The 12,211-nt window shown below is 44.6% G+C and overlaps 1 protein-coding gene across 1 annotated transcript in view; it reads left to right on the top strand.

Annotated features, from left to right (window-relative positions):
- The first annotated feature begins 2,984 nt into the window (after positions 1 to 2,984).
- The window catches only part of LOC144485290 (uncharacterized), a 308,115-nt gene continuing 298,888 nt past the window's right edge, over positions 2,985 to 12,211 (top strand). Inside the window, exon 1 of the mRNA XM_078203499.1 lies at positions 2,985 to 3,030. The gene's annotated coding sequence lies outside the window, so the exon portion shown is untranslated. The remainder of the gene's footprint in view (positions 3,031 to 12,211) is intronic.

The following is a 12,211-nucleotide window of genomic DNA, read 5'->3' as shown; positions in this document are numbered from 1 at the left end:
TGGGAGATATTGGCAAACTGTTCTCGTGTTGGATAGAGTCATCACATTGTCCCAATATTGCAAACAATCACAATATGGAACGGGTTCTCACTTCTACACAGGACAATTATTCCCCATTTGGCATTGATTACAATCAGTCATTCAATCTGATTTACTTTACTGGGGCACTCTTCACATACAAAAGAAAATGTCTGCAATTAATTCATTCGAATTCCAAAGTGTCTGCACTCCATTTAGGAAAGATCTGAAGGAGTATTTCACAAACTGTTACGACAAATTAACAGAAGACCGGTATTCTGAAAGCACGAATGGAAAATATCAATATCAGTGGGGCTTCCCTGGGATTATAGAACATAGAACATTACAGCGCAAATCCAATGTGGCCTCGCCTCTTGTTCGTCTATCTAAAACAGGAAAGGAGAGATCACACTGTTGGGAGTTTTTTTATAGACCTCCGAAAAGTTCCAGAGATGTAGAGGAAAAGATTGCAAAGATGATTCTGGATAGGAGCGAAAGTAACAGGGTAGTTGCACTGGGGGACTTTAACTTTACAAATATTGACTGGAAAAGCTACAGTTCGAGTACTTTAGAGGGGGCGGTTTTTGTCCAATGTGTGCAGGAAGGCTTCCTGACACAGTATGTAGATAGACCAACAAGAGGCGAGGCCACATTGGATTTGGTACTGGGTAATGAACCAGGCCAGGTGTTAGATTTGGAGGTAGGTGAGCACTTTGGTGACAGTGACCACAATTATTTTACGTTTACCTGAGCTATGGAAAAGGATAGGTATATATCAAAGGGCAAGAGTTCTAGCTGGGGGAAAGGAAATTATGATGTGATTAGGCGAGATTTAGCTGGCATAGGTTGGGGAAGGAAACTGCAGGGGATGGGCACAATTGCAATGTGGAACTTATTCAAGGAGCTACTACGCGTCCTTGATAAATATGTACCTGTCAGGCAGGGAGGAAGCAGACGTGTGAGCGAACCGTGATTTACTAAGGAGGTTGAATCCCTTGTGAAGAGGAAGAAGGAGACTTATGTAAAGATGAGACGTGAAGGCTCAGTTAGGGCACTTGAGAGTTGCAAGTTAGCCAGGAAGGACCTAAAGAAAGAGTTAAGAAGAGCCAGGAGGGGACATGAGAAGTCTTTGGCAGGTAGGATCAAGGAAAACCCTAAAGCTTTCTATAGGTATGTCAGGAGTAAAAGCATGACTAGGGTAAGATTAGGCCCAGTCAAGGACAGGAGTGGGAAGTTGTGCGTGAAGTCTGAAGAGATAGGAGAGGCACTTAATGAATATTTTTCGTCGGTATTCACACTGGAGAGGGACAGTGTTGGCGAGGGGAGTACTGAGATGCAGGCTGTTGGACTGGATGTGATTGATGTTCATAAGGAGGAGGTGTTAGCAATTCTGGAAAGGGTAAAAATAGATAAGTCCCCTGGGCCGGATGGGATTTATCCTAGGATTCTCTGGGAGGCTAGAGAGGAGATTGCAGAGCCTTTGGCTTTGATCTTTGTGTCGCCATTGTCTACAGGAACAGTGCCAGAAGACTGGAGGATAGCAAATGTTGTCCCCTTGTTCAAGAAGGGGAGTAGGGACAACCCTGGTAATTATAGACCGGTGTGCCTTACTTCTGTTGTGGGCAAAGTATTGGAAAGGATTATAAGAGATAGGATTTATAATCACCTAGAAAGGAATAATTTGATTAGGGATAGTCAGCACGGTTTTGTGAAGGGTAGGTCGTGCCTCACAAACCTTATTGAGTTCATTGAGAAGGTGACCAAAGATGTGGATGAGGGTAAAGCGGTTGATGTGGTGTATATGGATTTCAGCAAAGTGTTTGATAAGCTTCCCCATGGTAAGCTTTTCCTGAAAATACGGGCACATGGGATTGAGGGTGATTTAGTGGTTTGGATCAGAAATTGGCTAGCTGTAAGAAAACAGAGGGTGGTGGTTGATGGAAAATATTCATCCTGGAGTTCAGTTACTAGTGGTGTACCGCAAGGATCTGTTTTGGGGCCACTGCTGTTTGTCATTTTATTCATGACTTGGATGAGGGCGTGGAAGGATGGATTAGTAAATTTGCGGATGACACAAAAGTCGGTGGAGTTGTAGACAGTGCGGAGGGAAGTGGCAGGTTACAGAGGGACATAGATAAGATGCAGAGCTGGGCTGAGAGGTGGCAAATGGAGTTTAATGCGGAAAAGTGTGAGGTGATTCACTTTGGAAGGAGTAACAGGAATACAGAGTACTGGGCTAATGGTAAGATACTTGGTAGTGTGGATGAACAGAGGGATCTGGGTGTCCATGTGCATAGATCCCTGAAAGTTGGCACCCAGGTTGACAGGGTTGTTAAGAAGGCGTACAGTGTGTTAACTTTTATTGGTAGAGGGATAGAGTTTCGGAGCCAGGAGGTCATGCTGCAACTGTACAAAACTCTGGTGCGGCCGCATTTGGAGTATTGCGTACAGTTCTGGTCGCCGTATTATAGGTAAGATGTGGAAGTGTTGGAAAGGGTGCAGCGGAGATTTACCAGGATGTTGCCTGGTATGGTGGGAAAATCGTATGAGGAAAGGCTGAGGGGCTTGAGGTTGTTTTCGTTAGAGAGAAGAAGGTTAAGAGGTGACTTAATAGAGTCATACAAGATGATCAGAGGATTAGATAGGGTGGATAGTGAGAGCCTTTTTCCTCTGATGGTGATGGCTAGCACGAGGGGACATAGCTTTAAATTGAGGGGTGAGAGATATAGGACAGATGTTAGAGGTAGGTTCTTTACTCAGAGTGTAGTAAGGGCGTGGAATGCCCTGCTTCCAGCAGTGTTGGACTCGTCAACGTTGAGAGCGTTCAAGTGGTTATTGGATAAACATATGGATGATATTGGAATAGTGTAGATTAGAGGGACTTTAGATTGGTTTCACTGGTCGGCGCAACATCGAGGGCCGAAGGGCCTGTACTGCGCTGTAATGTTCTATGTTCTATGAATGAAGATTGAGCTGCAGACAGACTCAAACTTCCTTCTGCCGCCCACATCTGTGAGTAAAACACTTTCTTTTATCCCCCTTTCCATTTCTTTTCTCATTCTGGGAGAAATTGGGGACTTGCAGCAACTGAAGGGCAAGGAAGTGAATCCACGGAGGCTGCAGACTTTGGAAAGGTTGGCCCACGTCTCTCTCTCTCTCTGACTTAAAGACATTGACATCCTTTGCTCCCTCAGCTTGACACATTGATTTGTCTGGCTAAAAGGATGGTCCCTTTCCGAATGTTCACAATTAAAGGGCTGGTTTCCCCAGGATATGGTTGACATTTAAAAGAACAATAAATTAATATAGGACAGAGATATGCCTAGTGTTGTTACACTATAGATTTGATATATTATTTATGGTTCTGCAACAAAGTACATTTATTATTATTTCTCGTTTTGTAATGTAACACTGAAGCTATGTTATATATTTCCACTCATCGAGTCATTACAGCGCAGAAGGAGTCCATTCAGTAACTCGAGTCCATCCCGACTCTTTGTAGAACAATCCAGTCAGTCCCATTCCCTTTCTCTATTCCCTTTCCCCTGCACATTTATTTCCTTCATGTGCCCATCTAATTTCTGAAATATATTAAAGGGGACAGTAAACGAATATAGGACAGAGACATGTCTGATGTTGGTTTTTTTTATTCATCCTTGGGACAAGGGCATTGCCGGCTGGGCCAGCATTTATCACCCATCCCTAATTGCCCATGAACTGAATGGCTTGCTGGGCTATTTCGGAGGATGTGTTGAGAGTCAACCACATTGCTGTGGCTCTGGAGTCACTTGTAGGCCAGACTGGGTAAGGACGGCAGATTTCCTTCCCTAAAGCACATTAATGAACCAGATGGGTTTTTCTGGTCAATCGACAATGGTTTCATGGTCATCAGTAGATTCTTAATTCGAGATTTTGTTTTTAAATTCAAATTCCACCATCTGCCGTGGTGGGATTCGAACCGGGTCCCCCAGAACATTAACTGAGTTTCTGGATTAATAGTCTAGCGATAATACCACAAGGCTATCCGCTCCCCTGTTGTTATATGGCACAGATTACATATATTATTTATAGCTCTGTAATAAAATACACTTATTATATCTGGCTGTGTAATTTTGGACTGCAGCTATATTATATGTTTCCAACAATCTCTTCCCTCAGAGAATTGTTAGTATCTAGATTTCTCTTCCATAGGGACCAGTGGAGGGATTGAATATATTCAAGGATGAGTTAGACAGTTTTTGAATGACAAGGGAGTCAATAATTATTGGGAACAGGCTGGAAAATGGAGAGAAAGCTCAGATGAGGAAGGATTTCTTCACTCAAGGATGTGGTGATGTTTTGGATTCTCTACCCCAGAGGACTATAGAGCCTCAGTCATCAATAATTTTCAAGAGAGGGATTGATAGGTTTCTAGATGTTGAAGATATCGATGGATATGGGGGACAGTGTGGGGAAAATAATGCAAAGGTAGATCAACCAATAATCTCAATGAATGGTTGAGCAGACTCGATGGGCCGAATGCTGACTGCAGCTCCTATTTGTTCTGATTTCTGTGCTGGACAGGAAGCAGTGAGCATGGATCTGTCAATCAGCCTCAATCAGCACCTTCAGGAGAATTGGGAGGGTGAATATTAGATACAGCAGAGTGACAATGGAGGGAGAGTGTGTGGGGTGGAGGTTCACAGCTTTTGGGGAATGAGAGAGGAAAGAATGTTCATTAGAATCATAGAATTGCTGCATCTTATCAACCGTCCCTGAGCTTTCACAATGAATCCCACTTCTGAAGACACCCTTATCTCTGACTTGTCTGTACTGCTGGCAGTCTCACAAAGCAGCTGCCTGTGTGCTGATACGGGAGGCCCTGCTGGGCAAGTTTAATGCTCCATGACTGTGTCTTTAATGAATGCACAGTAAGAAGTCTCACAACACCAGGTTAAAGTCCAACAGGTTTATTTGGTAGCAAATACCATAAGCTTTCGGAGCGCTGCCCCTTCATCAGATGGAGTGGTCTCTGTTCTCCAACAGTGCACAGACACAGAAATCAAGTTACAGAATACTAATTAGAATGCAAATCTCTACAGCCAGCCAGGTCTTAAAGGTACAGATAATGTGGGTGGAGGGAGCATTCAACATAGGTTAAAGAGATGTGTATTGTCTCCAGACAGAACAGCTCGCGAGATTCTGCAAGATCAGGGGGAAAGCTGTGGGGGTTACTGATAATGTGACAGAAATCCAACATCCTGGTTTAGGCCGTCCTCATGTGTGCGGAACTTGGCTATCAGTTTCTGCTCAGCGACTCTGCGCTGTCGTGTGTCGTGAAGGCCGCCTTGGAGAACGCTTACTTGAAGATCCAAGGCTGAATGCCCGTGACCGCTGAAGTGCTCCCCCACAGGAAGAGAACAGTTTTGCCTGGTGATTGTCGAGCGGTGTTCATTCATCCGTTGTCGTAGCGTCTGCCTGGTTTCCCCAATGTACCATGCCTCGGGACATTCTTTTTGATGAATGCTCTTTATGAATCCTTGAATGAATGCTCCATAGAAACTAGAAATGTAGATTTGAATTTCGATCACATTCTGAATTGCGATGTTTTTTCCAAATTGACTTACAGGATATTAGACAAGGAGAAATCAGACAGAAATCTTTAACGTCACATCGAGATCTGACAGAGTGACTCGATTTCTTGGGACCTGAATATCATCGGCCTTTGAATCTAACAGGAGAAATGCTTGTTTGGCCTCTTGGCTTCAAAAGATTGTAAACATCACTGTTACTAGAAATGCACTGAGATACACACACCCGAGGGAGAGTGTTCCAGTGCACTGAGTGTGGAAAGAGCTTTCACCAGTTACACAGCCTGAAAATACATCGCAGCATTCACAGCAGGGAGAGACTGTACCCGTGTCCTCTGTGAGATCTAACTGATTGTTTAACCTGGAGAGTCACAAGGACACCCACACCATGGAGAAACCGTGCAAATGTGGGGACTGTGGGAAGAGATACAGGTTCCCATCTGATCTGGAAACTCATCAACGCAGTCACACTGGGGAGAGACCATTCACCTGCTGTGTGTGGGAAGGGATTCACTCAGTTATCCAGCTTGCTGAGACACAATCTCACTCACACCAATGAGAGACCGTTTAAATGCTCTGACTGTGGGAGTGGATTCAAAAGCTCTGGAGAACTGGTGTCCCACCAACGCATTCACACTGAGGAGAGACCGTTCAGCTGCTCTCACTGCTCAAAGAGGTTTAGAACATCATACAACCTGCTGAAACATCAGCGAGTTCACACTGGGAAGAAACCATTCCCCTGCTCTGTGTGTGAGAAGGGATTCACTCAGTTATCCAGCCTGCAGAAACACAAAGCCACTCACTCCAAGGAGAGCCCCTTTACATGCTCTGCCTGAGAGGCCGGCTTCAGAAGCTCTCAGGAACTGATGATCCCCGAGCACATTCACACCGGGGAGAGGCCGTTCAGCTGCTCTCACTGATGAAGGAGGTTTAGAATATCATCAACACTGCTGAAACACCAGTGAGTTCACACCGGGGAGAAACCATTCACCTGCTCGGTGTGTGCGAAAGGATTTACTCGGTTATCCAGCCTGCCCAGACACAACATCATCACACCCAGGAGAGACCCTTTAAATGTGGGCGCGGCTTCAAAACCTCTCGGGAACTCATGTCCCACCAGTGAGTTCACACCAGGCAGAAGCTGGTCACCTGCTCTGACTGGGAAGGGATTCACTCAGTCAGCAAACTTGGTGAAACCCCGGTGAGTTCACAAGTGATTACATTTCTGGGATTATTCTTGTGAATCTTTCTTGCCCCTTCTCCAGTGCCTCTATTTCCTTTTTCTAAATGGAGATCACAAATAGAACATAGAACAGTACAGCACAGGAACAGACCCTTCAGCCCACCATGTTGTGTCGAACATGATGCCAAATTAAACTATTCCTTTCTGCCTGCCCTTGGTCCATATTCCTCTATTCCTTGCATATTCATGTGCTTATTTAAAACCCCCTTAAACGCCCCTATCGTATCTGCCTCCAGCACCATCCCTGGCAGCGCATTCCAGACACCTACCACTCTCTGTGTAAAAAAACTTGCCCCTCACATCTCCTTTGAACTTTGCCCATCTCACCTTAAGTGCATGCCCCCTGGTATTAGACATATCAACTCTGGGGGGAAAAGATTCTATGTCTCTCATTTTATAGACTGCTATCAGGTCTCCCCTCACCCTCCACCGCTATCGAGAAAACAACCCTTGTTTGTCAGTCACTCACACTCTCCAATCCAGGCAGCATCCTGGGAAACCTCTTCTGCACCCTCATCAAAGCCTCTGCATCCTTTCTGTAATGTGGCGACCAGAACTGAACGCAACATTCTAAGTGCAGCCCAAACAAAGTTTTATAAAGCTGCAACATGGCACGCTGACTCTTGTACTCAATAAAGGCAAGCATGCCATATGCCTTCTTTACCGACTAAATATTTGTGTGACTAATTTCAGGAAGCTATGGACTTGAACCCCAAGATCCCTCTGTACATTAACTGTATAGTTATCCTTAATATTTGATCTCCCAAAGTGCAGCACCTCACACTTGCCCAGATTAAAATCCATCTGCCATTTCTCCGCTCATATCTGCAGCTGATCAACATCCCACTGTATCCTTTGACAACCTTCTACATTATCTACAACTCCATCTGGCTTTGTGTCGTCTGCAAGCTTACTAACCCACCCATCTACGTTTTCATCCAAGTAATTTATATATATCACAAATAGCGCAGGTCCCAGTACGGATCCCTGCAGAACACCACTAGTCATGGACCTCCAGTCAGAAAAACACCCTTCCACCACTACTCCCTGACTTCTATGGGCAAGTCAATTCTGAATCCAAGCGGCCAAGTCACCGTGAATCCCATGCATCTTAATCTTCTGGATGAGCCGACCATGAGGGACCTTGTCGAAAGCCTTACTAAAATCCATGTACACAACATCCACTGCTCTACCCTCATCGATCACCTTCGTCACCTCCTCGATAAAATCGATCCAGTCAGTAAGATGTTGACGGTGCTCCCACTGCAGTCCTGTGATGAAAATATAGACTGGTTGGTGAAATGTAGATAACAGGTAGAATTGATATCTAATGAGGACTTTATACTTTAGAATTGAATAAAGGGCTCATTGTTACTAACGGGGAAAGAAGAGTTAAAACCCTTACCCAGAACCCTTTTCACACACACGTGGACATCTCTGAATCTGATGCACACCAAATGGAACGTTACACAAGGGGCTGGAATTCACTGGAATTTCTTAACAACCTTTCAATAGAAATGTCCTGGTACCGACTGTGACAAAGGACACAACAGACAGCAAGAACCAGGAGGAACCTTTAACCCAGAGAATGTTAATCACCTTGTTCAGGACACCGGAGGCACAATCTAACAGGAACAGGCACAGATTCCAGGCACAGGAGGATCCCAGGAAAAATGGAACATTTAATTTCTGTCTGTTTCACAATTCTAAATGACTGATTCTTTAACAAAGGAATGTTTAAAAACAGCATTGTGATGTTCCAAGGTCAGTGTGTCTGGGAAAGGGGCACACTGATGTGTTTTTATTTTAAACAGGAGGATCCATTGAAAAGCAGCTCTGGACAATACGAGCACCTCCTGACCTACTTTCAATTCATTTCAAATCACCCATCACTTTCCGTGGAATATTCTTTATTCTTCCCTGGGATGTGGACACTGCTGGCAAAGCCCCAGCACACGTTGCTCATCTCCTAATTTCCCCTTGAATGGAGTGACTTGCTCAGCCATTTCAGAGGGGCAGTTAAGAGTCACCCACATTGCTGTGTGGGTCTGGATTCACATGTAGGCCAGACCGGGTCAGGATGGCAGATTTCCCTCCCTGATAGGGAGCATTAATAGGGTGAACTGGACAGGTTTTTACAACAGTCGATAGTTTCATGGTCACCGTTTCTGAGACTAACTTTATATAATTCCAGATTGATTCACTGAATTCAAATCCCACCAGCTGCCTGTCCCCAGATCCTTTGCTGGGTCTCTGCATTACTCGGTGACATTCCCACCACCTCCCCCTGAATGGAATATTCCACACAACCCTTAGTTAAACAGGAAGGAGAAAAGAGAGGATTTGACCTTTGGATGACCTCATCATGAACTTCAGAAACCTTAAAGCTGACCATTCTGTAAAAGTTTATAAACTTTATTTTTCTAAAACACAGAGTAAGAAACAGATGAAAAGTAACGATGGACATTCTGACTGACATCAGAAACATTGATTGACCGGATAAACACTCACTGCATCACAGAGCGATCCTCAACCATTAAAGAATTGACCCACAATAAGGAATGAGAGAGCCTTATAAAAAGGGGCAGGAGAGGCGACACCCACAGCTGCTCAGGATGATGGAACTCAGTTCAGGAAGGGAATAAAGTGAGAAGCTTTTGCGATTCAAGGTAGAAGTATTGAACAATCTGGAATCAGTGCTTCTCGAGCTTGCTGACTAGCCGAACACTTCAATTAATCTCATCATAAAAACTCCCGGTGTAAATAACATGGATTTGACTGACAAATGTTGAAGTGTTGGTTCAGAGACACAAGTTTTGACTTCCCATTTGAGCCCGGGGCTCCTTTCTGTCTCTGTTACTCGTGTCAATGACAGCCAGGTGACGGAGCTGAGGGCTGAATTTAGCTGAGAATAACGAGGCCTGCGCCCCAGTTGGGCGTCGCCCCCCCATGGGCGTCACACTAACAGAGAGACAGGAAGGTGCTGGAGGTCTGACTGGGAAATGGGCCTCCAACCAATCAGGGCACCGGAGGAGGTGACCAGGGCTGATGGTGACGTGACCCCCGGGGTTCAGTGTCCCTGTGTCCAAAGCGGGGAGTCACAGGAACAGGGGACAGAGGAGCTGAAGAGAATCCAGTTGTGTCCAGAACATTGTGAACATCCCTTTACTCTGGTTGTCTTTGATCCTCAAGTCATTTTCTGTTTGTTTTAACCATGTTCTGTTTCATTAATAAACTTTTATCAGTAAAAATATTTGATTGTTCTGGACTTTTCCTGATGAGATTGATGCACTTTAGGGAAAGTGGGTGAGAGGGGTTGGCAGGCTCTTTAACAGAAAGTGAGTCCCTCTGAGGTAATTGGCAAAGGAGCCAGAGGGGGAGATGGGATTTTATTTTTGACTCAGCGATGTTAGAAAATGGGGTCCAGGGAATCAATTAACCCTTTCTCCCCTTTTCCCAAACTCTGAAATGATTCCCAGTGATAACCCTTATTGGTGACAGTGGTTAGATTTTATTCAGTATCAATAAGAGCGACACAGGCTAATGTCTGAGCAGTCGCCAAAGTGCAGCAGCATTACCATTACACTCTGGGTAGAAGCAGCATCTCCACGGAAATGCTCCCCGCTCTGCCCCAGATGCCATGGCACCAGTCAATGCAATATGTAAAACCTCGACTAATCTCTGTGCTCGGGGAAGCCCTTCTTATACTTTGTTACATCACAAAGACTATGGAGACTGATTTAACCCAATCATTGCCCGGCTAACATTTGAACGGACCAATTACAAAACGTGTCATTGAACCATCTGTACCCGCACAAGCCACGTCAAACTCTCAAACAATTGTCTTCCCACGCTCCGTCCCTGGTACAGGGAGTCAGCATTCCCATGCCAAGCAGTGAAAACATGGTGGCCTTCACACCCTGGTGTCATCTAGGATTCAAGGCACTCCTGTTTTCTCTGTCCTCTAGGAGCTGTTTATCCCCCTGCTCCCACACAGCAAGTCGTCTGTTCTCAACTCTGCTGGATTTCTGCTGAAGTTTTGCCCCTTTTACACCTTTCGGATCAATAAAACATTTGGTCAATGACCCAAACCACAATTTCCCATCCTGTCACCTGTCAACCATCCTTACCCAGAGCGTAATCACAACAGGAATAAAAACAGGAGAAGTGAAACAATCAAATTCAAAATAAATGCACAGCCAGTCATAGAATTTAATGTTCACTAATTAGCAAGAAAACCCAAAGTAGGGGGTCCCCCAGGATTCTTACAGTCCACGCCTTGAGGGGGGAGGAGAACTCTCTCTCTGACCCTCACTCAATTTCAATCTGTTATTTTCCAGTTCTGTTCTGGCCCCGCCTGGAGTAACATCTACTCGATCTTTCCTACTACTGAAGGAGCACTGAGAGTTCTAGGTTACTAGTCCATAAGGACAGATGCTTCAAGCAACAGATCAAGCATGGATGTAAAAGATTCAGTAAGAAGTTTAACAACACCAGGTTAAAGTCCAACAGGTTTATTTGGTAGCAAAAGCCACAAAAGCTTTCGGAGCTCTAAGCCCCTTCTTCAGGTGAGTGGGAATTCTGTTCACAAACAGAGCTTATAAAGACACAGACTCAATTTACATGAATAATGGTTGGAATGCGAATACTTACAACTAATCAAGTCTTTAAGAAACGAAACAATGTGAGTGGAGAGAGCATCAAGACAGGCTAAAAAGATGTGTATTGTCTCCAGACAAGACAGCCAGTGAAACTCTGCAGTTTCTTTCACTGGCTGTCTTGTCTGGAGACAATACACATCTTTTTAGCCTGTCTTGATGCTCTCTCCACTCACATTGTTTCGTTTCTTAAAGACTTGATTAGTTGTAAGTATTCGCATTTCAACCATTATTCATGTAAATTGAGTCTGTGTCTTTATAAGCTCTGTTTGTGAACAGAATTCCCACTCACCTGAAGAAGGGGCTTAGAGCTCCGAAAGCTTGTGTGGCTTTTGCTACCAAATAAACCTGTTGGACTTTAACCTGGTGTTGTTAAACTTCTTACTGTGTTTACCCCAGTCCAACGCCGGCATCTCCACATCATGTAAAAGATTCTCCAGCTCTCTCTGTACCCCTATCCAACTTGTGGACAGTTCTTATTCAGTATTATTTCTCCCAATCCCTTAATTGTCCCAATCTATTATATTACGCATTTTACTTCAATTTTCCTCACTTGCTGTCCATGTGTATTGTGTTTAATTGGATCCTGATTGTTTTGAACTCAGTTTCTCTGGAGTGTGTGTCAGTGCCTTGATGATGTCACAATGTTGTCTCAATCCCCTGGCCACATTCACCATTTCATCTCCTGCTGTGTCTCAAGTAGCTGTGTGTGTTTGGGACCT

Source organism: Mustelus asterias, unplaced genomic scaffold (genome assembly GCF_964213995.1).
Source record: "Mustelus asterias unplaced genomic scaffold, sMusAst1.hap1.1 HAP1_SCAFFOLD_184, whole genome shotgun sequence".
NCBI lineage: Eukaryota > Metazoa > Chordata > Chondrichthyes > Carcharhiniformes > Triakidae > Mustelus > Mustelus asterias.
The sequence above is the reverse complement of the archived record's forward strand: the minus strand, read 5'-3'. Positions and strand labels throughout refer to the sequence as shown.